A 25,000-nucleotide genomic window follows, 5' to 3' on the forward strand; every position below is an offset into this window, starting at 1 on the left:
CAGTAATCAATATTTATATAACCGTTAGTCAGTATATTTATTCACTTAATTGTCGCGTTCCTTTATATTTTCTGCAAGAGGTCTATTATTTTTTTAGTAGAAATATGTATTTTTTATGTTAAAACTTTTAATAACGACTGCATATTGTGCTACACATATGTAAGTGCGTACGGTCGCAGTATCTTTAAATTCGGTATTTCACGGATGACAAAAATATAAACCACAAAACATTTGTGTAAAGACCAACGCTTTTCCTTAATTAATAACAGTTAGTTATGAAATTAATTTCCAAATTAATTACAGTTCATTAGGTCAATGAGTCAGGCGCATTCACGCAGAAACAAAAACAACTATACTACCCCAAATATTGTCAATGTTGTAATTAGTTTGGTTGGCTAAATCCTCGGCAAACTAATAATTAGCGGTTTAAACTCTTTGGGGAGTAATTTTGGAAGCCCTCCTGGGCATTTAGGTCCGCCTGAGCAAACTCAGGGAAATGCTTTTATTGTAATTCGTTCGTTTGTTAAATTACGTACTAATTTATTTGTTTTATAAGATGTGTGCTTTAGTTTTCTGTAAAAGAAAACTATTGAGATGGTTTTGTCTGTCCGTCCGCACTTTTTCTGTCCGCACTTTTCTGTCCGCCCTCAGATCTTAAAAACTAAAGAGGCTAGAGGGCTGCAAATTGGTATGTTGATCATCCACCCTCCAGTCATCAAATATACCAAACTGCAGCCCTCTAGCCACAGTAGTTTTTATTTTATTTAAGGTTAAAGTTAGCCATGATCGTGCGTCTGGCAACGATATAGGATAGGCCACCACCCGGCTGTGGCTGAAAGTTTCATGGGCCCCGGCTTATGCAGGATTATGCCGAGACCACCGACAGATAGAAATCTTTCCGGTGGCATTGATTATAAGCTGTACAGAAAACTCGATTGCGCCGAAGAAACTTGGTGCATTTTTTACTTGTTTATATTTGCATACCTTTAGATAAACCTCATGCTCACTGCTTTTTGATATCAGCGAATTTGTAAATAATTGTTTTCTATATCTTTATAGACTACGTTACTAATGCACTACGAAAAGCGAAATGTGTTGTAAATGTTTTCAAAATAAAAGCATGTAGAAATAAATACGAGGTAAAAACATTTTCCGCTTGACGTATATCTTACCGATTCAAAATTTTATAATTATAATTAGCCAGGCTTCAAAGATATCAATCGGAAATAGACTCTGATGACCTTAATTTTTAATTTTGCCCTTTATGGAAGTTGAACAATTCCCCTTTCTGTGTTACGTAACCCAGTCCATCGTAACTGTTAAATGTATGGTTCGGAACATTATATTATATTGTAAATACCTTGCACTCTTCAACATTTTCTGGTAACTTGTGAGTACTTTGATACAAACCTTTCGTTCTAAAATAAATCCTTTCATCCCTGCAATGGAACGTAACAAATGATTTCTTATATATATATATATATATATATATATATATATATATATATATATATATATATATATATATATATACTATATATATTTTTAATTCACATCACTCGAGTTAATTATAAAAAAAATACGATTTACTCTCTCTCTAAAAATCAGATAATATCACTTTCCAAAAGTTAGAAAATTTCATTATTAGCATTATTTTCCCACATTTGAAGAGATATTAAAAGTTTTGCTCGTTACTGAACAGATGCAAAAGAAATCCTTCTATCCCTGGAGTGGAACGTAACAAATAATTATATATATGTATATATATGTATGTATGTATGTATATGTATGTATATGTGTGTGACTGAAATATTTTCTGTTAAAACAGAATTCCATGTAATAAAAGGACCCCATAAAAACGCCAAAAGTTAGAAAGTTAATGCTATATATTTCGGAGAACAACTGTCTCCCTCAACAGACAGGTAATGAATGAAGTAGGAGTTACAGAAAAGCTGTTTTGCCACTCTAGTTGGCAAATTCCATAATCACAGAATAAACTGAAATTTGTCACAAATAATTTACAGCAGGAATTGTCGGTTCAAAAGCCAGATGGTAGAAACAACACTGATTAAACAAAGAAATACGATGAACCTCTCAAAAGGACCTTGGGACTCAGATATTATAGATAAAATCTTCCTCCAACCAGCAATTAAGAAGATTAAGGAGAAATTATCAACTGGGGTGATGTAACGGTTGGCCTCTAGATCTCTTGGTATAAATACCGCTTTTCTGTAACTCTTATTTCATTCATTACCTGCCTGTTGAGGGAGACAGTTGTTCTCCGAAATATAAATATATAGCATTAAACTCTACCTTTTCGCGTTTTTATGGGCTCCTTTTATTGGGTATTAGTATGTGTGTATGAATATTATAAATGTATATTATATATATATATATATATATATATATATATATATATATATATATATATATATATATATATATATATATTATATAATATATATATATATATATATATATATATATATATATATATATATATATATATATATATATATATATATATATATATATATATATATATATATATATATATGATATCCTATTTTTCAGTATGGCTTTTTCTTTTTCTTCGTCAGTTTATAACCAAGATCTTTTGAAGTGTATTTCAGAGATGTACCTTGCGACTTACAGCCCAAAAGAATATTGCCGTACGGAAACGTTATTCACAAACGTTAAAAATCGTTTGCTGTGTTTCTTTTCATTCCACAAAAGGCAAAGCCTTAGAAAAGTTAATGGAAAACAAAAGGTCGATTTTAGAATAACAGAGAAATTCGTTTCGCTGCGTTTCCCACCCTAAAAGCTGACTCGACCGCAAAACGATTAAGTTACTTTTACCTTTTGTGCCAGAGATATACATGGAAAAATTGCATGTCTTTGTCTTTTTTTTTTTATTCGCTCTTTGCGACTTTCTTTTATCGTGCAATTCTATTACAAAGATATGTTCACTTTGTCATTGCTGCTTTCCATGCCTCATCCTTCGTCAGTACTAGTGTATTAATTTGGGAAATAGTGCAAATAACGACCTAATTTGAGAACGTTCATTAGACTTTAATGCGAGATCTGGTGAGAAAATGAAAAGATTATTTAAATGAATTTTTTTTATTATTACCTTTACAGAGATGTCGATATCCTGTCTTTGCAGACTTTGGTGATATTTTGTAACTTCCTAAAATTAAGATAGATCTATGCGTTTACATTTAGGTCAAATTATGAGACTATGGAGTACCTTTCAGATGATTTTCATGAAAGCTTAATAAAAAAAAGTTCGACATAGAAATAAAGTATAAAAGAGTAACAAAACGGACAGCTACTATAAAGTTCCTCATAAGTATAGGAAAACTCAATAGTAGTCCTATTCAACAATCCAACATAAAAGATTCTAAATCAAGATACCATTTTTATTATTCATGATAATAAAATGAACCATGTAACATATATGAGATAGGCAGGCTATGAAATAGGTTTAGAACCTATCAATTTCTGCTTCCAGCCCTCCTCTCCCCTGTATTTGGGAAGGGTAAATCCTTATAAGAGGACTCAACCCTTTTCCAATCTATGCATTTTTGAGGGGTCACTTTTCGATATCCGGGAACAGTTCTCCCATAATCTCTTTGAGTAACGAAGAACCAATAGGCTGTGGGGAAAACCATTAAACGTGTTTTAATAAAACAGCGCAAAGGAAATAGATTTCTTGTTGGATGGAATATCAATCATGGAGGTTGACAAGACTCAAGGATTAAATATGTACAAGATAAAACCTTTTTCATTTATTATGTCGAAGAGTAGAATTTTTGTATATATTTTCTGTTTTCTGTTTGTAAGCCAAGGGCTTCATTTTGCTTAATGTATTCCTTAGGCAAAATGCTGTTATTTACAAAACCTACAGTAGTAAGCATTTGTTTTAGAAAACTGGAATTCGGCACCCTATTTCATCTAGCAATGGAGCTATTTTATTATTTAGTTTGTTCGTAAGTGCGATTCCACTAACATTATTTCATTATGTATATATATATATATATATATATATATATATATATATATATATATATATATTATATGTATATATATATATATATATATATATATATATATATATATATGTATGTGTATGTGTGTGTGTGTGTGTGTGTGTGTGTGTGTGTGTGTGTGTGTGTGTGTGTGTGTGTGTGTGTGTATGGATATGCATGGATAGAATCGTATTAAAAATGTCAAGGATGTCATAAGACGATATTCTTTGAATTCAGTTTTGAATTACGTTACCCTGTTCACCTTATATTTTTAGCAATCTTAAAAATAATGTGTGGGTGAGAGAGAGAGAGAGAGAGAGAGAGAGAGAGAGAGAGAGAGAGAGAGAGAGAGAGAGAGAGTGAGAGAGAGTGAGAGAGAGAGAGAGGTGTGAAGGGTAAGTTTACATAGGAAAACGTGCCATAAAAGCTAAATATCCCTTAGATAAACAATCGTCATATTTCATCGTTCCACTCATATCAGATCTGTCGTACAATTTACACGACATGGAATTCTGAAATATATCAACATTCGGCAATCAAAAACATACATTCATTAATAAAAAATAAAGTAGGGCGCATCTTTTACGCGAGGGCATTAATAGATATTTAATGAGGAATTCAGATGAGTCTCTCCTGCCACAAGCGAGAATATTTGACTTCATACTGTCTGAGTGTTTTGAGAGAGGAGGTAAACATTTGCCCTCATCTACTCGTAATGGCTCTTCTCCTGCAATCGTAGACTTTGTACATTAAGTATTCTCATTTTTAATCTGAGCGCAATCCTCTGAATTAAGTTAGCTTCCAGTTAAATCTGTTGCCAATAGTATCCATCGGCGATGCCTTTTCTTTTTCCGTGAAGTTTTTTCATTCACCGGAATCAGTGAAAAAAGAAGAAATATCCCAGTGTCATTACATATATCATTTATTTGTTTGATTTGATATCACCATGCTGTTTTATTTATGGCGATTTTGAGAATCTTTGTTTAGATACGTTTGGATAAAACAATGTAATGACCTAATAGAATTTTTTACATGAAAACATGTGATTTCCAACGTGAATTATGGGAATGCAGAAAAGAGATTATATCACACAAACAAAATGCATGATTTGTATTTTGAATTTCTTTTGAGTTTTATGTCGGCTAACGTGTGTGAATACCAATACGAATAACATTTTATTATTATTATTATTATTATTATTATTATTATTATTATTATTATTATTATTATTATTATTATTATTATAAATAGATTGCTGGGTTGAAGCTGTGACGATAGATGTAAAAATTCCAATATTTACATTAAACATTTTGCGCCTTGAATCCCGTCCAATTTTGAGATTGAAGACAGTGAAGTGGATTAAACCTTGAAGGGATTAGATCGATGCCGATAAAAGAATCTTGTCAGTATTCAAATCAGAGGCAAACGGAGAGAAGAGAAGCAAAATAAGAGGCGTTGAAAAGGAGGTAACATCCGTGTAGAAGTGGGTAAAAGAAAAGTAAGAAATTAAAATCAGTGTGTTTTTTTATTCTTAAATGCACAATAGGGTAAAGATAGATGTGATGTGAGAGCGGAGGCCTTATAACGTTGCTCCGAAGGTAAATATTTTAAATTCACAGTTTTCAACATTACAAGCATGGAAATCAGAATATAATGATAGCATTTAGAGTTTTTTTTTTTTTTTTGGTGTAGTGCGCAAGGGGAGTTGGGAGAACTCGACGTTTTGTTAAAAAATATGCTTTCTAAGTAGCAATGTTAAGCTGTTGATATTGTGGAAATCTCCTACACATCGCTTCTTCCCCGATTCAGGTTTTGAAAACGCAAGGTAGAGTAACTTCTTATTACTTTATATAGAGAAACATGTAGTAAGATGTCTGCAAATTATCAACAATGATTAGGATTTGATTTTTTAAAATTATTTGTTTAATCGGCTTGAAGATTCTTGAAACGTGATGTACTATATTAATTCTTTTTTCTCATTATAGTTTATGTCAGTGAATAACGGTTATTAGTAAATTGTAAAAGTTGACGAACAATAAATAAACGAGATACACGGGACCAGTAGGTTTACATGGTATGCTAAGTAATTCTTCAGTGTATTATCATAACTTTTCTTTGCCTCTTTCACCGCTTTGTTTTCATAATAGATTTTGGGACTGAATGGGGACTGGAAATTGTATATATAGCATTCAATCCAAAATCTAACATGGTCCTTCGGGAATGAGCCACTGAAAGCCGTCTAGAAACTGCATTCCTTACTTTTTTCCCTTTCCTACCGTTGTGACCATTATGATTATGTGCCTTGTTATATGAGGGAATATCTCATTAACGAGGTACCTCATAAAGTTCTTGATGACGCATAAACCATGACTGAGTGATACCTCACAGCGAAACGGAAATCAAGATAAATGTTGTCAGTTGAAGTCAAGAGATGACAGAAAATATTTCGTCATATAAAGAACTTAGATTTAGTCACTATTATAAGCTTAAATATTAAATCCATCCATCCATACAGATATATATATATATATATATATATATATATATATATATATATATATATATATATATATATATATATATATATATATATATATATATATATATATATATATATATGTGTGTGTGTGTGTGTGTGTATATGTGTGTGTGTGCGTGTGTGTGTGTGTGTGTGTGTGTGTGTGCTGTGTGTATCCGTATTTGTTTGTGTTTTCTTTTGTGTGGAAAGAGAGTTGTCTTTTGACAAACCGCATGTTTAGAAAGAACCTCCAAAGCCTTGCACGCATAAATTCTGAGACGATCCACCAAAAGAAGCCGAGTTTTGCCACAATTTCCCAAAATGCTGCTTATGAAGTGACACTAATTGTGGTTAAGCTGCTTGTGATGTCAAGGATTAGGGGGGAGTGACGAGTTGGAGACGCTTTTACGTCTCCTTTCTTTTCTCTCTTCTCTCTCTTTCGTTCCTTTGTTTCAAATAAATCTTCCTTAGATAAAGAGTTTTGCTTCAGATTAGTTTGGTGTAGCGTTTCTGACTTACAGGGTAATAATAATAATAATAATAATAATAATAATAATAATAATAATAATAATAATAATAATAATAATAATACATCACTGGAAAGAATGGCAGTTTTATGCCGTTGAGCTTAGCCTTTGCTTTCTCAGCTTGGAGGGAAAGTTTCAGCCAAATTTCAATGATGTTTGTCTAAAAGAGAGAGTTCTTTCAAAACAAATAATAATAATAATAATAATAATAATAATAATAATAATAATAATAATAATAATAATAATAATAATAATAATTACAAAACTGAGAAGGACCACAAAAACAAAATCAATAAATTAATGCCCATATATACATTTCTGTCTTTCTTGCATAAACCTGAAATCTCTGGATCCGGTACTACCAACAAAAGACAGAATTTAATTCATGGCCTTCTTTACAATTCCATCTCAGTTGAACAGACAAACAAACAAGGTTAAATGGCAAGGGCGAAATTGTGTCTCTCATACAAAACTAACTCAGTTATGACTACACGCAGGATGTAATGTCACAAGGAGTTATGCCTTCTATAAAAGCGAGAGAGTAACAGAATAATACGCCTTCTTCCCTGTGGGAATAGCGTAACGTTAAATGAAACGCAATTGCCTCTTTGTCAAGGTGCGCTGCCTGAATTTCTATTAGCTTCGAAAAGGAAGCTAAATAGAAACGAAAAATCATTTGGTGTGTTTCATGAGGAAGAAAGGTTTTGCAAGTGCAAAACACAGGGAATTTTTTATGTGCAAAAATGTCTAGCAGAGAAACATCTAAGCCATGTGTATCTTGTTTGCTTGGTATTCAGTTCTCACGTTGACATTTACTAACTTAAGGTCTCTCTCTCTCTCTCTCTCTCTCTCTCTCTCTCTCTCTCTCTCTCTCTCTCTCTCTCTCTCTCTCTCTCTCTCTCTACACAAAATATATATATAAATACATATATATATATATATATATATATATATATATATATATATATATATATATATATATATATATATATACATATACATATATATATACATACATACATACAGTATATATATATGATTATAATCACTTCTGTACGTGATTCATTTATCACGCATTACCACAGGTAAAAAAAATAATGTATATATATATATATATATATATATATATATATATATATATATATATATATATATATATATATATATATATATATATATATATATATGGTGCATGTAAGGTTTTGCATGTGTACTAAATGGAATTTTTCAGTTAAAAGTATAAGGCACGCAATTATTTTGATTCGAATCTAAATAAAAAGAAAACAGATCTGCAAGAAATTTTCCTTTTCATAGGCAAGATGAAAGAAACCATTTGCACCGCAATTTTATAAGGCATCACACAGATTGCAATATGTTGCCAGGACTGGATCTCATTTCATCCACTAGACTGGGAGACTTCAAGCTGACATGAACCAAACGAATGGATAAATGTAAGTAACTTGAAAACGGTTTCTGGTACAAGAGAGAAAGCTTGTTTTATTTGTTTGAAACTGGATAAGAGAATAATTTCTTTAAATTTTGATGTGTCTGTATATATGTATATTTATTTATATAATATATATATATATATATATATATATATATATATATATATATATATATATATATATATATATATATATATATATATATATATATATATATATATATATATATATATATATGTGTGTGTGTGTGTGTGTGTGTGTGTGTGTGTGTGTGTTAAGTCTGTTAATGAACTATGTGCTGGCCTGTGATAGGCATATCCGGTGCAGGTGCATTTATGTGGACGTTGGAGGTTTCCACAGTTAGATACAGTGGGTCTCTGACGCGTTCATATGTGCCTTCTGGTCATGTGACAGATTGATGGAAGCATTGTGATCTTTCGAACATTGAACCGGTGTCGCCCCGCTTCCAGGGAAGGGCTATTACGTGAGTGTGTGCATGTGCACACTCTCTAATGGTATATTATGAGGGGAACATATAATGGCTATGGACTTCGATTTGCGGCTGGGTGTGATTTGCTCTTTGTGCAGTGTTAACGCATAAGAGCAGCCACTGTGGGATACCTTAATTTTCAGCCATAGAATGTGAGTAAGATAACTCATTAACACATATCTTTTCCAGACATTTTGTGGAAATACCCAGTTTGTGTCGCAGCGAAACTCCTCTGTTTCTCCATTTAGCATTTTCCCGTTCTGTTCTCCACTGTACATTTTTCCGTTTTGAATGTTGATTTCTTTAAACACCATTTCAGGTTTTAATACATGATGTGTTTCTTTTAACAGGAATTCTGGGTTCGTCCTTTGAGGACGAATGTTCTGGAAATGGTGTTCTTTTAACATACTCTGTGACATTTATTTTGGTCTAGAATAATTATGACCTTTTTATTTTGTTTGGTGACCAGGGTGTTAGTCACTAGTATTGGTTGGTCTTGAATCATTAATTCGATTGATTGTGAATCTGAATTTCCTCTAGTTGTGATTTCCATTTTTAGGGGGTGTGAGTCAGTTCATTTCATGACCATACCTTTTGCTGAAATACTTTTGATAAATTTACAAATAAAGTCTAGTTTTGTAGCTCGGCGTTTCATTCCAGTAGGCCTTTGTCTAAGTTTAGATACAGGGAGAGGAATCGACGAGAGAAAAAGAATGTGCTGACCCAGTGCATGGCCATTCCTACTAGAGAACCTTAGGGATGCAAGATAGTATGATGCTGTTCTTAAAACAGATGCCGTAAGAGATTATGACCCTAATTGACCTTGTGTAGGGTCATAACATGCAAAATATACACACACACACACACATATATATTTATATATATATATATATATATATATATATATATATATATATATAATATATATATATATATATATATATATATATATATATATATATATATATATATATATATATATATATATATATATGTGTGTGTGTGTGTGTGTGTGTGTGTGTGTGTGTGTGTATTTGTATTTGTATATATTCTAGTTTAAAAAGATTATTCTAATAACCAGTTTCATACAAACAAAAGTTTTTCTCTTGTGCCAGAAATAATTTTCAAGTCACTTACATTTATACACTCTTAATAACTGTGTGCGCGTGTGTATGTGTGTGTTTATATTCATATGTACACACACGAAACACACACACATATATATATATGTATATATATATGTGTGTGTGTATGTGTGTGTGTTTGTGTGTGTACACGTATGTATACATACACAGTTATTAAGACAGTTATATATATATTATATATATATATATATATATATATATATATATATATATATATATATATATATATATATATATATATATATGTGTGTGTGTGTGTGTGTGTGTGTGTGTGTGTGTTTGTGTTCGTGTGTATAAAACTTGTCTATATGTTCATTTCATTGTAGAAATTAAGTCTGAAATTATTATTCAATCCATTGATGGATTTCGTTCTAAATTTAATGCTAATCTCTTTAATGGTTTCATGATATGCTTTTTATTCTTTTGCTCATGAGGAGTTAATCCATTAATGTATTCTTAGAAATTCAGGTTATGCGGAACATATTCAATCTTCGTAAATGGAAACACACAGCAATAAGATTATTATTATGACTGTTTTTATTACTGCGTATTGCTGATATAACGAGACTGTTCTTAACAGAATCTTTTTTCATGTCTGTACTATGTACACATTCGTATATATACACAGTTATCTATGTATGTATGTATATATATATATATATATATATATATATATATATATATATATATATATATATATATATATATTGATTTATTTGATGAACATTTTGTTATTGAAATTTTTTTGAGACAGCGTGGACATTATAAATGAGAATACCATGGGAAGAATTTAGTTTGTTTTTAGAGGTTCAGTACTATTTCTAAGGATTTTCTTAAGGATAGAGAAGTCTAACATATTAGCGACAAAGTGCAGTAGATAAGTAGAAAATTACTTCAGTCTGTGATACAAGCATGAAATTTAGCACAAGTGCTCAATTTAACCCCCTCTTCTGAAAAATCTGGATGTCCACGCAAAATTTCAATATGGCCGCCACTTTTCAAGATGGCCGGTAGTTGTTTGGATTTCTGACACTTTGAGTAAATCATTGTTGAAATAAATACATGAATCATTATTCAGATAATGTCTTCCGGGATGGAAGAGTTAATTGAAGATATAATCAGAGCTCCTACTACCACATTTACCATTGTGATAAAGATGGCGTACAAAATGGCCGCCATGAAACATTTTGCTTTATAATGCTGCAACCAGGAACGATAGAGGCATGAAATTTTTATCTATGCCTACATTTATGAGGCCAGAGAGTCTGTTTATAGCATTTATATTTGGCTATTATCAATAATACATCTTGGATAGGGGCCCCTTAATGCTACTGAAAAGTATACAAGCACAAGACTATATTGGAGTATGATAACAAAGTATCATATCTATGTTCGAGCACTGTTCCAGTGTCTTTTTAAGCCTGAAATGAACGCAAGATTTTGAAGATGCATGGTGTCACCCTTTAGTGTGACGAAATTCTCATTCAGATGTATCTGAAGCATCATTTCCAACGTTATAGTTACACCTCACATGATGATTACACCTCACATTTGCAGGTACACAAAGCTGTGCATTTAAGCCCAAGCCTGTAGCATTTGCATCTGCCACGGCAACCAGACTTGCAGCCACATTTTGTAAGCTGTTCAGAACACTTTGCTATGAGGGAGTTCGCTGTCCAGAAGACTTTCCAGTCTTGGACAATCTTTTCCCAACCCCAGTCAGCTGGACTCTGTGCTTCTGGCTGGCGCAGAATTGCCTGACCTCATACACAACCTGCTGTGACTTATGTCTGCTCCATGTTCGACCACTCTAGTGAACTGGAGCAGACTTTGAGGTATGGCATCATTGATGCATCCTTCACCAAAGGTTCCGTCAAACCTGGCCTAATGATCCAGAATATGCTTCCTCTGTATCTTTGCCGCTTTAGCAATCACAAGTGTACCTGAGTAGTGAGATGCCTGCGATAGGGCTAAAGATACATCTTTCTGCAAGGTAAGTAGCACACTTCTTCCTTTCTGGTGTGCTTCTAATTCAGGGATTTCTGCTAACAATTTGTCCTTTAATCATGTTGTATTTACAGTGGGTGAGGCAATGCCCAACTGTTCCAGGCGCTGCTGGTATAATGTCTGCAAGAGGAAATATGGCAGGACCATCCGAACTCAAGCTGGTTTCAATGATATAATTAACCAGCTCTGATAGAACCAGTGGTTATACATCTGGTTCTTCACTGTGACATTGTTCTTTCTCAAGATTTCTAAGATGGGACCTGTCCCTATTGTAAAGGCCAGTGAGACATGCGAGATGGTATTTCAGCTCTTGTGCAATTGCATCACCTGTACCTAGTTTTGCCAATAAATTACCATCATTAAGTGTGTGAGCGGTTTCATGTAGTCTCCTGTTGAGATTCATGATCATTACTTGTCGAAGATCTGATACAGGTGCCACATTTAAAAAAAAAATGCATGCTTCATTGTCGTGACTCATTCAACGCTGTTTAGCATGCTTCTCCTGTGGTTCACTACCTTCAACTGTACATCTTCGCTTTCTTGCACGATCAAGTTTTGCATTATTAAACATGACCATACAGCTCTTGTGGTGTTTTGCCATGATTTGTCGCAGTGTTGCCTCTATGCCACTGCCTTCATCCAGCCTTGCTGGGTCAAAGTTAAACGGCATTTCACCAATCTCTTGGAACAATGGCATATTGGTTGAAATCATTACGTACCCATCATGTTCAGGATTATGATGTACAAAGGCCAAGGATGTAGTTAGACCTTCATTTTTCTTGTCTTCCTGGTAAAGACAGCATTTGCTCCAGTCGGTCTTCCTTTTGCCTGTGAATTTACACTTGCTATTAAGAGCTCTTGACTAAAGCCGAGGGGCTATCCTTTTACCAATTAATCTGATATGCACATTGATGTATGGGATACAACTAGGCTCGGTCACTCTACTAGCCGGATCATTCATCCAGTGCCATTTAAGTCCCGTGTGATCTGTACACCATCCAGGTAAGTAGATGAGCAAGCCGTGTAGAGCCCAACTTACCCTTGGGTCGGCTCTCCTGTGCTGGCACCTTCTGTCAGTTCAGGCGCGGCTGTCTAACTAGATCTACCACGTATATATATACTTTCTACCAGCTAATTGATATGGGGCTATTAGACAGCATTTGAGACACTAAGCTACTAAACTACACTAAAGGACAGCTAGGTACAGCGTAAGTAAAGGAAGATTAGCTGACACTGAACCCCATGCTGAGTTACGCAGCAGTGAAGTCGCCAGTGTGCTGCCCTGGTTGTGCGCTGATATTCACGCTTTTAAACTAAAACTAAAGGTAAACCCACCACCTAAATTATATATAGACTTGCAAACTATTATATTGAACTGAATCCTGAGACGCGACTATTTAAGGTTTTTGGCTGCCATATTGGATGCCATCTTTCTTTATATATGCTATGAAAATCTTTAACAGAAATACATTTTACTTTTGCTTAGTGACTGCCTAAAATGTGTATAACCAAAACAAATGCATGAAAACATGACGAGAGGCACCTGAGACCCATGTTAAAACCTTGACCAGCGGCCATCTTGAAAAACGGCAGCCATTTTGGATTTATGAGTGGACACCCAGTAATTTTCAAAAAGTGGCCTATGGAGAAGATATGTACCAAATTTCATGCTTGTATCATTAACTAAAGTATTTTAGTGAAAAAAAATTTTTATCTCCTGCAATATTAAGAATAAATTCACTGCGTACCTGTCGCGGCAACTTACATCACCTAAAGGTATATGCAAGCAAATACTCTCACAACATGATTTGACAAAGCACGACGCATTTACCTGTTTATTTTTTTATGAATAAGTTATAAATCACCCTGTCTGAAAAATATGTAACTAACTATCAATTGTACTGTTAGGAATAATCTTTCAGTTGCTAAGGTTTGGATTTCTCATCAAATTTATGTTTTCAGACATTTTAGTTTTTCTTCCTTTAAGAGGCAGGTCAGACTTTTCCTTTATGGCTATGGACTATCCATTTATTCACCATTACTTTGGCTTTTTCAGAATTACAGAGAAAATGTATATATATATATATATATATATATATATATATATATATATATATATATATATATATATATATATATATATACATACATACATATACATATATATATATATATATATATATATATATATATATATATATATATATATATATATATATATATATATATATATATATATATATATATATATATATATATATATATACATACACACATGTTATTAAAAATAAATGCTTTTATGATACATTACAAAATATGTCACGTTATGTGTTTATGATATAGCACAAATACTAAAACTAACAGCTTTATATAATTGAATCAAGAGCGTTCAGATTATTACAAAATATGTACAGTAGTTATCAAGTCAGGTTTTCCATTTTTTTCCATCCATTTTCTCATTAGTGATGGCATCGATGAAGGAAGGAGATTTATTCCTAACTAAGTTATATCAAAATATGATATAAAGAAACCGAAGGATATATTTGTATGGGAGTGTAACTAGTTCACATAGTAGCGTCGTTCAAGAGGATGGAGAAAGCACTTTCAATGTCCATTAAGTTTTTAGAGTAAGAATATAAATACCCAAGCATATTTTTCTCATTGCTTCAAGTTCAAAGAGACAGAAGCTATTAATATCTGCCTACTGCTTCATCTCCAGAAGATGTGAGTTTTTCTGAAATTTTCTTTTTCTTTTTGCTTGGCCATTATAAACGAGAACATTTCTGCCTTAAAAGCAATTTTCTGGTAGATTAATGACCCCGTCCCATTCAGCCATGCCGAATATACGTTACTTAAACTACGGTGTTTTGCGTCGGAAATTTGTAAACGGAGAATACGTGACTTTGTAATGGTAATGAGACCTGCAGTGTGGATTGTGTTATCCTTATAAATCCTGAGAGAGGAAAGAAGAGAAAGTTATCCGTTCTTTCTTTTCCTAGAAACGCTTGCTGGAAATCTTTGCTTTTCTCATAAGTGGAATATTATGTTGTGTAAGACCTAGGCTTACTTTACAGAATCAAGAGACTTTGCAGGTTTTAATTTACCAAGAATATTAGTGCGTCTGATTGAGTGTCTGTTTATCTACAGAAAGAAGGAAAGAATCAAAATACTTGTATAATACACACAATACTTTCAGTTTTTTTTTTTTTTTTTAACAATCCTTAGCAGTGGGTTTCACACAAGGTTGAGATTAGGTGCGTAATTAGATCATTAAAATGAGATAGTCCCCAACCCGACAGGCAGAGATAATTCTAATCGACAGAATACTTCTGTCAATAATAGGTGAGTGATTGCGATCAACAATCCAGTGCCATAACTCTGAAATATTACTTCTTACTTACTTCTTACTTCCAAACCCAGGTAGGCTTTCAGCCAGTCAGTGGGGTCAGTCGTCGTCTCCAATCTCTCCTGTCTTCAAATATTCCATCTCTTCTAAGCTGTTCAGTTGTTGGCATGTTGTGCTTTGTCAGGTTCTCCTCCAATCCAACCTTTCAGCGCTTACGAGGTCTACCTCTCGATCTCCTTCCTTCAGGTATCCAGTTCCATCTTTTCTTTGCAATTCTATTTTCATCCAATCACATTAGATGACCCAAGCCATCTCAGCTGCCCCTTCTCAATCTTGTCCATCACAGGTCCCACTCCTACTATTCTCCTAACATTCTCATTTCTCATTCTAACTCTCCTTGTTTTGTTTATTATCGTCTCAGGTTTTTCATCTCTGAGGCTTGGACCCTACCTCTGTCTTTATTTGTCATTTCCCAGCTCTCCGACCCGTATATCATTATTGGTGTTAAAAATCCCTCGAATATAGATGCATACGCATCTCTCATCATTGGATAAAGAGTTCCAGAGCATCTGTTATATATATTTATTCTTTCAGTGATTTCCTCTCTGTTCTTATCGCCCTTATCTGTAAACACACATCCTAGATATTTGAATAAGTTGGTGTCCTTTATCTCTATATCCCTTATCATGGTGTTTATTGGTGCTTGACGTTGTTTACTGACTGTTAATATTTCTATTTTTCCTATATTCATTCTTATTCCCGCTTCTGTTAAACATTCGTTTAGGCATAACAGTGCTCCTTCTAATTCCTCTTGGTCATATGTCCAAAAAGCTATATCATCTTCAAAAAGCATAATGTCTCCTGTAATGTTAATTCTTTCTTTAAAGTCCTTTATAACTTTGTCAATGTAAGCGATGAACAAGAGTGGAGAGAGTACACTTCCCTGTTTGGCACCCGTTGTTACACTAAACCATTCATCATTTTTGTATCGGGTCCTTACATATTTACGCATGGTTCGTGTATGCTCTTTCTTGCAGCCCAAAGCATACCATCCAGTCCACACACCTCTCCCAAACATCTCCATAATTTGTTTCTAGGTACTGAGTCAAATGTTTTTTCTAGGTCAATAAAAGCTGTATACAGTGACCTGTTGTATTCTCATATTTTTCGACGACAAGTCTCAGGGTGAATATGAGGTTCAGTGATACGACGTGCTCTCTTTTCTAAAATTCTCCTCATAAAGTTTTGCTGCATGACATGTGAGTGTTATACCTCTATAATTTTCGCACTTACCTGAATCACCTTTACCTTTATAAAGTGGCACAGTAATATGTTCTCCCCAATCTTCCGTAACTTTACTCTGTAGCCAGAATGATAGAATTAAGCCATACACTATGTGTTTCGCCAGGTCTCCTCCCTCTTTAAACAATTCAATTGGTGTATTATCATACCCAGGTCTTTTCCTATTTTTCATCTCTCTGAAGGCATTGTCAAACTCTTGATATGCAATCTATCAAATTGAAAGAGATATTCCTCTTCATTTCTCTCTTCCGGTGTTATGTTCAGAAAGTTGCTGAAATAGCTGGTTCATCTTGAGCAGCGCCAATGTGTTTCCATATTAGTCTTTTATATTACATTGTTTTGTTTTATCCTTTCTGTACGATTTTGCAACTTCAGATATTTTTTCTTATTATTCTTCAAATCATCCATCAATTCACTTCTTAGTTCAGTCCATGCATATACCTGTGATCTCTTAATTTTTCCTGTTTGATTTCTAAAGGATACATATTCTTCTGTCGTCTGCTGGTTTCTTGGTTTCATCCATTTCCTGTGTTTCTTATTTTTCATTTTCACTGCTTCCTTTACGTCCTCTTTCCACCAAGCTGTTCGACCCCGTAGGGGGATAGTTCAGTGAGTGCACCTCATGCGGTGCACTGTAGGCATTGCTTAAGGTTCTTTGCAGCGTGCCATCGGCCCTAGCTGCAACCCCTTTCGTTCATTTTACTGTACCTCCTTTCATATTCTCTTTCTTCCATCTTACTTTCCAGCCTCTCTTAACAATTGATTCATAATGCAACTGCGAGGTTTTCCTTCAGCCCTAGGAGAGCTGTTAATCAGCTCAGTGGTCTGGTAAAACTAAGGTATAGTTAACTTTTCTCTTCACCTTTCAAACCTAAATTCTATATCCAATCCAGTCTAATCCAATCCAAACTAGTCCCTCCCACATACCTACAGCCAAGTTCTCCCTCTCTAACTTCCAAGGCGCTTTCTTTTAGTGCTTCCCATTCTCGTTGCTCCAACTGCTGCAGTTTCTCAGTAAACTTACTTTGAAATCTCATCATAATATCTGGATTTTTTAGGGGTTCTGTTTTTATAATTTTTCTCTGTTTTCTGAGCTCTTACAGAAAGACTGTTAATTATTCCTGTCAACAATCTATGATCAGAGTCAAGGGAAACTCCTGGCAACGCTTTTACATTTTGTACGAGCCTTTTATCTGATGTGACCACATGGTCAGTTACGATCCCAGATCAAACTATTGCTGCCCCGTTGTTTGATTCCATCGATATCTTGTATATCTGTGGGAATCCTGGTGTTTGAAGAAGCCATTCATGGTCTTTAAATTATTTCTCATGTAGAAATCTACTAGGTTTTCACCTTCATTGTTTCTTGTTTCTTCTCCGAATGGACCCATTACATTTTCTGTTCCTCTGCTGTCACAACCAGCTCTGGCATTAAAATACCCCAGCATTAAATTAATGCCCTCTGTTTGTTCCCCAAGATGTAAATCCAAAAGCTCCATTAAAGTTATCTTTCTCTTCTTGTGTGTGTGGCCTTGTTGTGGGGCATAGATCTGACGTATATTATAGTTTTCATTCTTTATCCTAATTGTGCAACTCAGAAGTCTTCCAGTCACTAACTGTACTTTTTGAATACAAGGGACAAGTCTGGGGCCTACAATCATAGCAACACCATGTTTTCTAATTCCAGCATCTACTCCACAATTGATCAGTACGTATCTGTCTCCCACGTCTTGACCAGCGCTTTTGCCTCTATGCCTGGTTTCATTCATTCTAATAAATCGAGTTTTCTCTCTTTCATCATATCTGGTATTTCATCTTCCATATTATTATAAGTGCCAACATTTAAGGTACCGCTTCAGAAAGTAACATTCAATTTGTCCCTGCCGTTTTTCAAAAGACTTTTTCAGTTTCGTCGCCCAATTTTACGTCTGTCAACTGATCCATAAGTTTCTCGAGCAATAAAGCTTCAGTTAGAGGCTTGCTAGGCCTGTCCTAACCTATCACTGAATATACTGTCAGTGACTCAGTCGTTTGGTCCAGGCCTCTTATTTGATATATTCGGAACAGCCCTGCGAGAATTCATTTCATAGGTGTTCCCCCGCCATCCGCCACCCAGGGGACGCGTCAGGTAGGAGTTTTCTCCCCAGAAACTCTGAGATATATACATTACATTACACACACACACACACACACACACACACACACGCACACATATATATATATATATATATATATATATATATATATATATATATATATATATATATATATATATATATATATATATATGTGTGTGTGTGTGTGTGTGTGTGTGTGTGTGTGTGTGTGTGAACACTTTGGTAACGCCATTGTTTTTCCGATCTTCAAGTTTAGCGGCAAAGTCACAAGCACGAGGGCCAGCCAGTCTAATCAAACATTCATTCCGCTCGCTCTCATAACGTGGAAATATAATTTTGATTTCATGAAACATTTAATATCTCCCTTTTCATGTGGTCTCTCTGCAACCGATTAAGGTGTCGAGTTTCTCACGGACCGTTCATGCTGGTTCTGAAATACCACACACACACACACACACACACATATATATGTGTGTGTGTATATATATATATATATATATATATATATATATATATATATATATATATATATATATATATATATATATATATATATATATATATATATATATTATATATGTATATATATGTTTATATGCATGTGTGTGTATGCATGAATATGTGTGTGTGTGTGTGTAAGTGTTTGCCAATGTGAGCGTGCGGTTGTGTAGTTGAAACTTGTATCGGAAGCGCATTTTTTATGCAAGAGGGGGAAAAATCATCCCTCTTATGCACTTCGCTCGTCATTATCGTTTCAGAATTGAAGAAAATGCAGTATAAAGAAGTCCATTTTGAGAATTTTTCATTGCAGTGAAGAATTACGTTGATAAAAAAAGCTAAAATATAACCACTAGCTAAAAACGTGTGGAAGAAGAAGAAGAAGAAGAAGAAGAAGAAGAAGAAGAAGAAGAAGAAGAAGAAGAAGAAGAAGAAGAAGAAGAAGAAGAAGAAGGAGAGGATATTATAAACGATCTTTCACAAATTGGAGATATGAAAGACACTGAATAAAAACCACTCGACGAAAGACGAAGCCGATATAATCTCCGACTGCCTATAATCCCGGCCCCTCCATCCGTTCTCTTTCCGGATTCAAATTTCAATGACTGCATCATCACTGCGGTAACGAAGCAAATCAAGGGAAACGAAGACGACAAACGACACATTTTCCTGCGAATTCCTGAATATGTCAATTTCCAAATGAGGCGAGACGGTAATGTCAGCATCTCTTGCCTCTAATGAAGCGATTCGGGGGAAAATTTCACTCCCAGGTTCGCCGGGGCCAGTAAAACTTCTCGAGTTTTACATTCGCTTCCCGTCAGCCAGCGATGAGGTAATTGAACGTTGCCGAGGGGGAAGGGGAATGCGTTCCTCTCTCTCTCTCTCTCTCTCTCTCTCTCTCTCTCTCTCTCTCTCTCTCTCTCTCTCTAATTTTGTTCTTAGATGATGACTTAGTTCATCTTATACATCAGCAAACACAAACGGCAAAAAAAGGAATAGAAAAAAATTAGGAATAAAATATTTCCTGATTGAAGAAAAAATTCTTATTATGAAAAATGAAAACGGCAAAGATTTGAAAGTCCTTCATTCTCAATAAAGAAAAATTTGCAATTCAATCAGAGAGATCCACTGACTTTGCATTTATTTGGAAGATGTCCCCTGAAACTCTAGTTTTCCCAAACAAGGAGACCTTAGTGATAGAGTTTTCTTTCATTTTTCCGAGCCACAGAAACTGAACATAAATTTTATATTGCCTTATATTCGCTATCTTATTTTAAAAATATTTTACCAGGGTAGATGACACATAGCATCAATCAGGTCGCAAATATTCATTTGCCGTGAGTGGAATGTTGTTTATTCTTTCATTATATACCTTAAAGTGTAGATTTTATGACATTATTAGGATTAAACGATATGATTATTTAACTTATATGTTATTAAAATACTGGAAAATAACTTATTATTTATTATTTAATTAATCATAAGGTAGATATCATAAGTATAATGCTAATGAAATCACTTTCACCCAAAATATATTACTATTCCGAGGAATTATTTGAAAATATTCGGAATGCTGGTGTTCACGATAAAAAAAGTCCTGAATACAAACGTTTTTGCGCCACAAGATCAATGACTGTTACAGAAACCCATAACAGAATCCTCAGTAATAATCAGTCGTTAATTATGAAAATTATAACATGGAACGTTGTAACACGAACTAATTTCTGGTTCAGAATCACGAACTCTAACGACAGGTGGTCACTTTCGATATAAAAAAATACACAACATCAATCCCCGCAATAATTCATAACCTATCATAATTATTTATTCCAACTGTGGGATTTGAACTGATTTCGTGACAGAAATCACAAAGTGATGCAGCCAGCGTGTTGAAAAAGATGATGAAAATATTTCAGGCTCTAATTCCGGTGGAAAATGGAGAATTATAATCGCTATTACCATAATTGCTAATTATGAGACCATGCAATTTAATTTTTGTCATTAAAGCCCCATTATAAGGCAGTTGAACGATGTTATTTCATGTTCGGCTCGAAAAAGAATGCTCTGCAATAATGGTTTTAATTTTGTGATTTTTTGATAATAAAATTAAGTAAACTCCAGTCACAGTGAGTGAAGTTGTTTATAAAAAAGTTCTGTTCGTTTGAGTAACGATAAAATGCTATTTTTTTTAATGTTTGTAGATTAATCATTGGGTGATGGACAGTTTGACTATGTAAATCCTATTCAGTATTTTGTAAACATTATACTAAAAAACGCCTTCCTACTTAGAGGGGAGGAACGATATATGATTTTCTTTTAAGTTATGCGTTCTGTTGGTCGACTGGCTGCGGAATTTATGGTAATTAAAAATTAAATTAACATTGTCTTTTACTTTTGATTCAGACATCAAACCTATATCTACCACTTCATCATTTTTTCCTGTAACTGAAGAAAAAATCTTCATTCATTTATTCATTGAATTAAACGTGGATTATTTTCCTTTTTACAATACAAATTTTCAGTGTTAAATTCTTGGTTATGGAAACCAAAAATGCTTTTTGTGTTTAGGTTTTTATTCTTCCAGTTTGTCATAGAAAATCATATATTTTGTCGCTTCAGGGAATGAAGCTTGCCATTCCTCAATCCTTCCAAATTCCCAGAATCTTATAAACCTCGCTCTTTTCCTCCCCTTTCCTTCCTTTTGTTTGTCTCTTCCTGCCTGGCTAGATAAGATAATGGGTTGCCAGCCCTATAAGCTTGTTTACAGTAAAATTAGTAAGTTATAGTAACTTTGGGGGTAGGTTTTTGAACATTGTAATTTTTGCTTCACGTACACCAATGATTGATTATTATTATTATTATTATTATTATTATTATTATTATTATTATTATTATTATTATTATTATTATTATTATTATTTGAAGGGAGTAGACCCTCTTTCAAGCATGTTCTATTAAAAAGATTGGCAGCATCACTGGAATTGATTTTATATAAAGTCTTTTCAGTTCTTCTCACTATTCTCTTCTTTTCAGGGCTGATATCTGCTAAGGGCTGGCCGATGTACATAATCTGGATAAGAAAGGCAATAGTTCTGAAAAATTATGGTCACGTTTTATTCTGGGGCATGAGGGTAGTAGTTAAATATGGCGTGTTGTATCCGTAGAGTTTCTTGATTTCAGCGTCGTTTATCGAGTGGTAGATAATCTTTGCAGCGTCGCCCTTGAATGGTAGAGAGTCTTTGTAGAGGTTTCCCGATGGCACCAACGTTTAAAACCATATCGTCGGTCTATTATCAAGGCAAGGTGGGTTCGTTCTGGTTGGAATGGGCTCATAAGTCAGTATATACAGTATACGCCAGTATATAGGTCAGTATACTTAGGGTCCAAGGTCGCACGACTTGGGATTCTATACATACTGACCGATGAGCCCATTTCAGCCAGAATGAACCCACCCCGCCTTGATAATGGACTGACGATACGGTCTGAAATGTTGGTGCGATTGTAAAACCTCTACAAAGAGTCCACCACTCAAGGACGATGCTACAAAGATACTCTCCCACTCGAAAAACGACGCTGAAATCTTGAAACTCTACGGATATAACACGCCAAGTTTAACTACCACCCACATGCCCGCAGAATAAAACGTGACTAATTTTTCAGAGCTATTGCCTTTCTCATTATCCAGATTATGTACATCGGCCAGCTCTTAGCAGATATCAACCCTGAAGAAAACAGAATAGTGAGAAGAATTGAAAAGACATTATATAAAATAAATTTCACTGATGCTGACATTCTTTTTAATAATAATAATAATAATAATAATAATAATAATAATAATAATAATAATAATAATAATAATAATAATCCGCAATTAGATAGTAAATTTTATTACTCTGTAAAAGATAAAATTAAAGAATTTTGAACATCTGAACAGTGTTCCTCATCAGTACTTGCGTTAACACCGTTCAGGAGTTCGAAAGTCTTTGTTTTTATCTTTTACGTAATAATACAATTTTATTCTCTAATTTTGGAATTATTATTATTATTATTATTATTATTATTATTATTATTATTATTATTATTATTATTATTATTATTATTATTATTATTATCATCACAGGGTACTTTCTTTATCCTTCTTATCCCATTTGGAGATTACCGTTTAGCCTGCTACAAGTTAAGTTAAACGAAGGTAAACAGCTAAATAAGGGCATATTAACGGAAACATTTGAAACGTAAAAGAAAAGCACAACGGCTGCTTTAATGGATTTCCTGAAAATAATAGAGCATTAAGAGATTATCGACTCAGAATTCGGTAATCGCATAGAAATGAAATTAATCAGGTCAGTTGAAAGTAATTAATTTTTGGCAGGAATATCATGGGAAGCTAGACCATAACCTCTACGCCGCGTACCATGCGTAAGTATTTGACTGCATTTCGCTATATTAAATTTACGTTTCTGTGTTACTAACAAATTACTATAGTTGTAATAAATAACTACTGCCATTTGAGTACTTCTGAGTAATTATGAAACTATAATCGTACTCTTTGATTTAGACATTTATTAACAATTACAGTTAAGTATGATTTTAACATTCACAAGGAGCTGTGGTCAGTCGTACCCAAATCAAGATATGTCGCAGATTTCAATAATTTATTTATTTTTTACCTTATACCAAGTTCTCATACTTCATCAAATCTTTCGGCCGAAATGATTTGGCGCATTTTTTATTTAATGGGCGCCGGTCATTTCCATAAATCGCAAGAACTGAATTATTAATCTTTTATGGACGCATTTGATAGCACAATAACTGTGAATCAAAAATATTAAAAGGTTTATCCTGTGATATGCATTCATATTGAAAACATAAATTTAATATGAATACGACAATAACAGTCAGCATATTCTCGATTCATTTGCACGGTAAGCCACACTCTTCATCCGAATGGGAAGTCTCAGTTTTATATGCAATGTGCAGCATTATGAATTCCAGGATATGTAATGTAGTTATCTTGAATATTCAGTTATTTGCATTACTCGTCCACATATCTAAATATTGTTGTAAAAATGTTTCATAATTTGCATATTGTTAATATTGCGATAATGTGAACAATTAAAAACTTTAGATATTTACCTTATGGACATAGTTATGTAAGTATTATTCGCCAAACGCGAACGTGAACTATTAGTATCAAAGTTATTTGACTTACAAATGCATTATATTTGAGTATGGCTTTCACATTTGCTATTCCATAGAATCGAAGGTAAATATTTAGTGACTGCAAATGATATAAATAAAGCTAAATAACCCAAATGCAGTGCCAAATTTTCACTTACTCCGTGGGGCCTCAAAAACTAATCGTATTAGGAAAGACGGTAATGTCATCGAAAATTCACTTGTATATTAATTTATATTTGGTAAACACTAAGGCATTTAAGGGAATGTCTCGTATAAAATGAATATTTCTTGGTAACCATTTCAGCTACATGTTATTCTAACGAACAATAATCCTTCTACCACTTCATGAGATATATTTGTTAGGCTCTGTTAATTAGAACTTTAACTCTC

At 33.8% G+C, this 25,000-nt stretch overlaps 1 long non-coding RNA gene and 1 pseudogene across 5 annotated transcripts in view; one reads left to right on the forward strand and one right to left on the reverse strand.

Annotated features, from left to right (window-relative positions):
* The window catches only part of LOC136842659 (uncharacterized), a 542,312-nt gene that overhangs the window by 138,309 nt on the left and 379,003 nt on the right, over positions 1-25,000 (forward strand). The window lies entirely within an intron of this gene.
* LOC136842943 (uncharacterized) overlaps positions 11,879-25,000 on the reverse strand; it is a 26,801-nt pseudogene continuing 13,679 nt past the window's right edge.

This window comes from Macrobrachium rosenbergii, chromosome 10 (assembly GCF_040412425.1).
Source record: "Macrobrachium rosenbergii isolate ZJJX-2024 chromosome 10, ASM4041242v1, whole genome shotgun sequence".
Classification (NCBI taxonomy): domain Eukaryota; kingdom Metazoa; phylum Arthropoda; class Malacostraca; order Decapoda; family Palaemonidae; genus Macrobrachium; species Macrobrachium rosenbergii.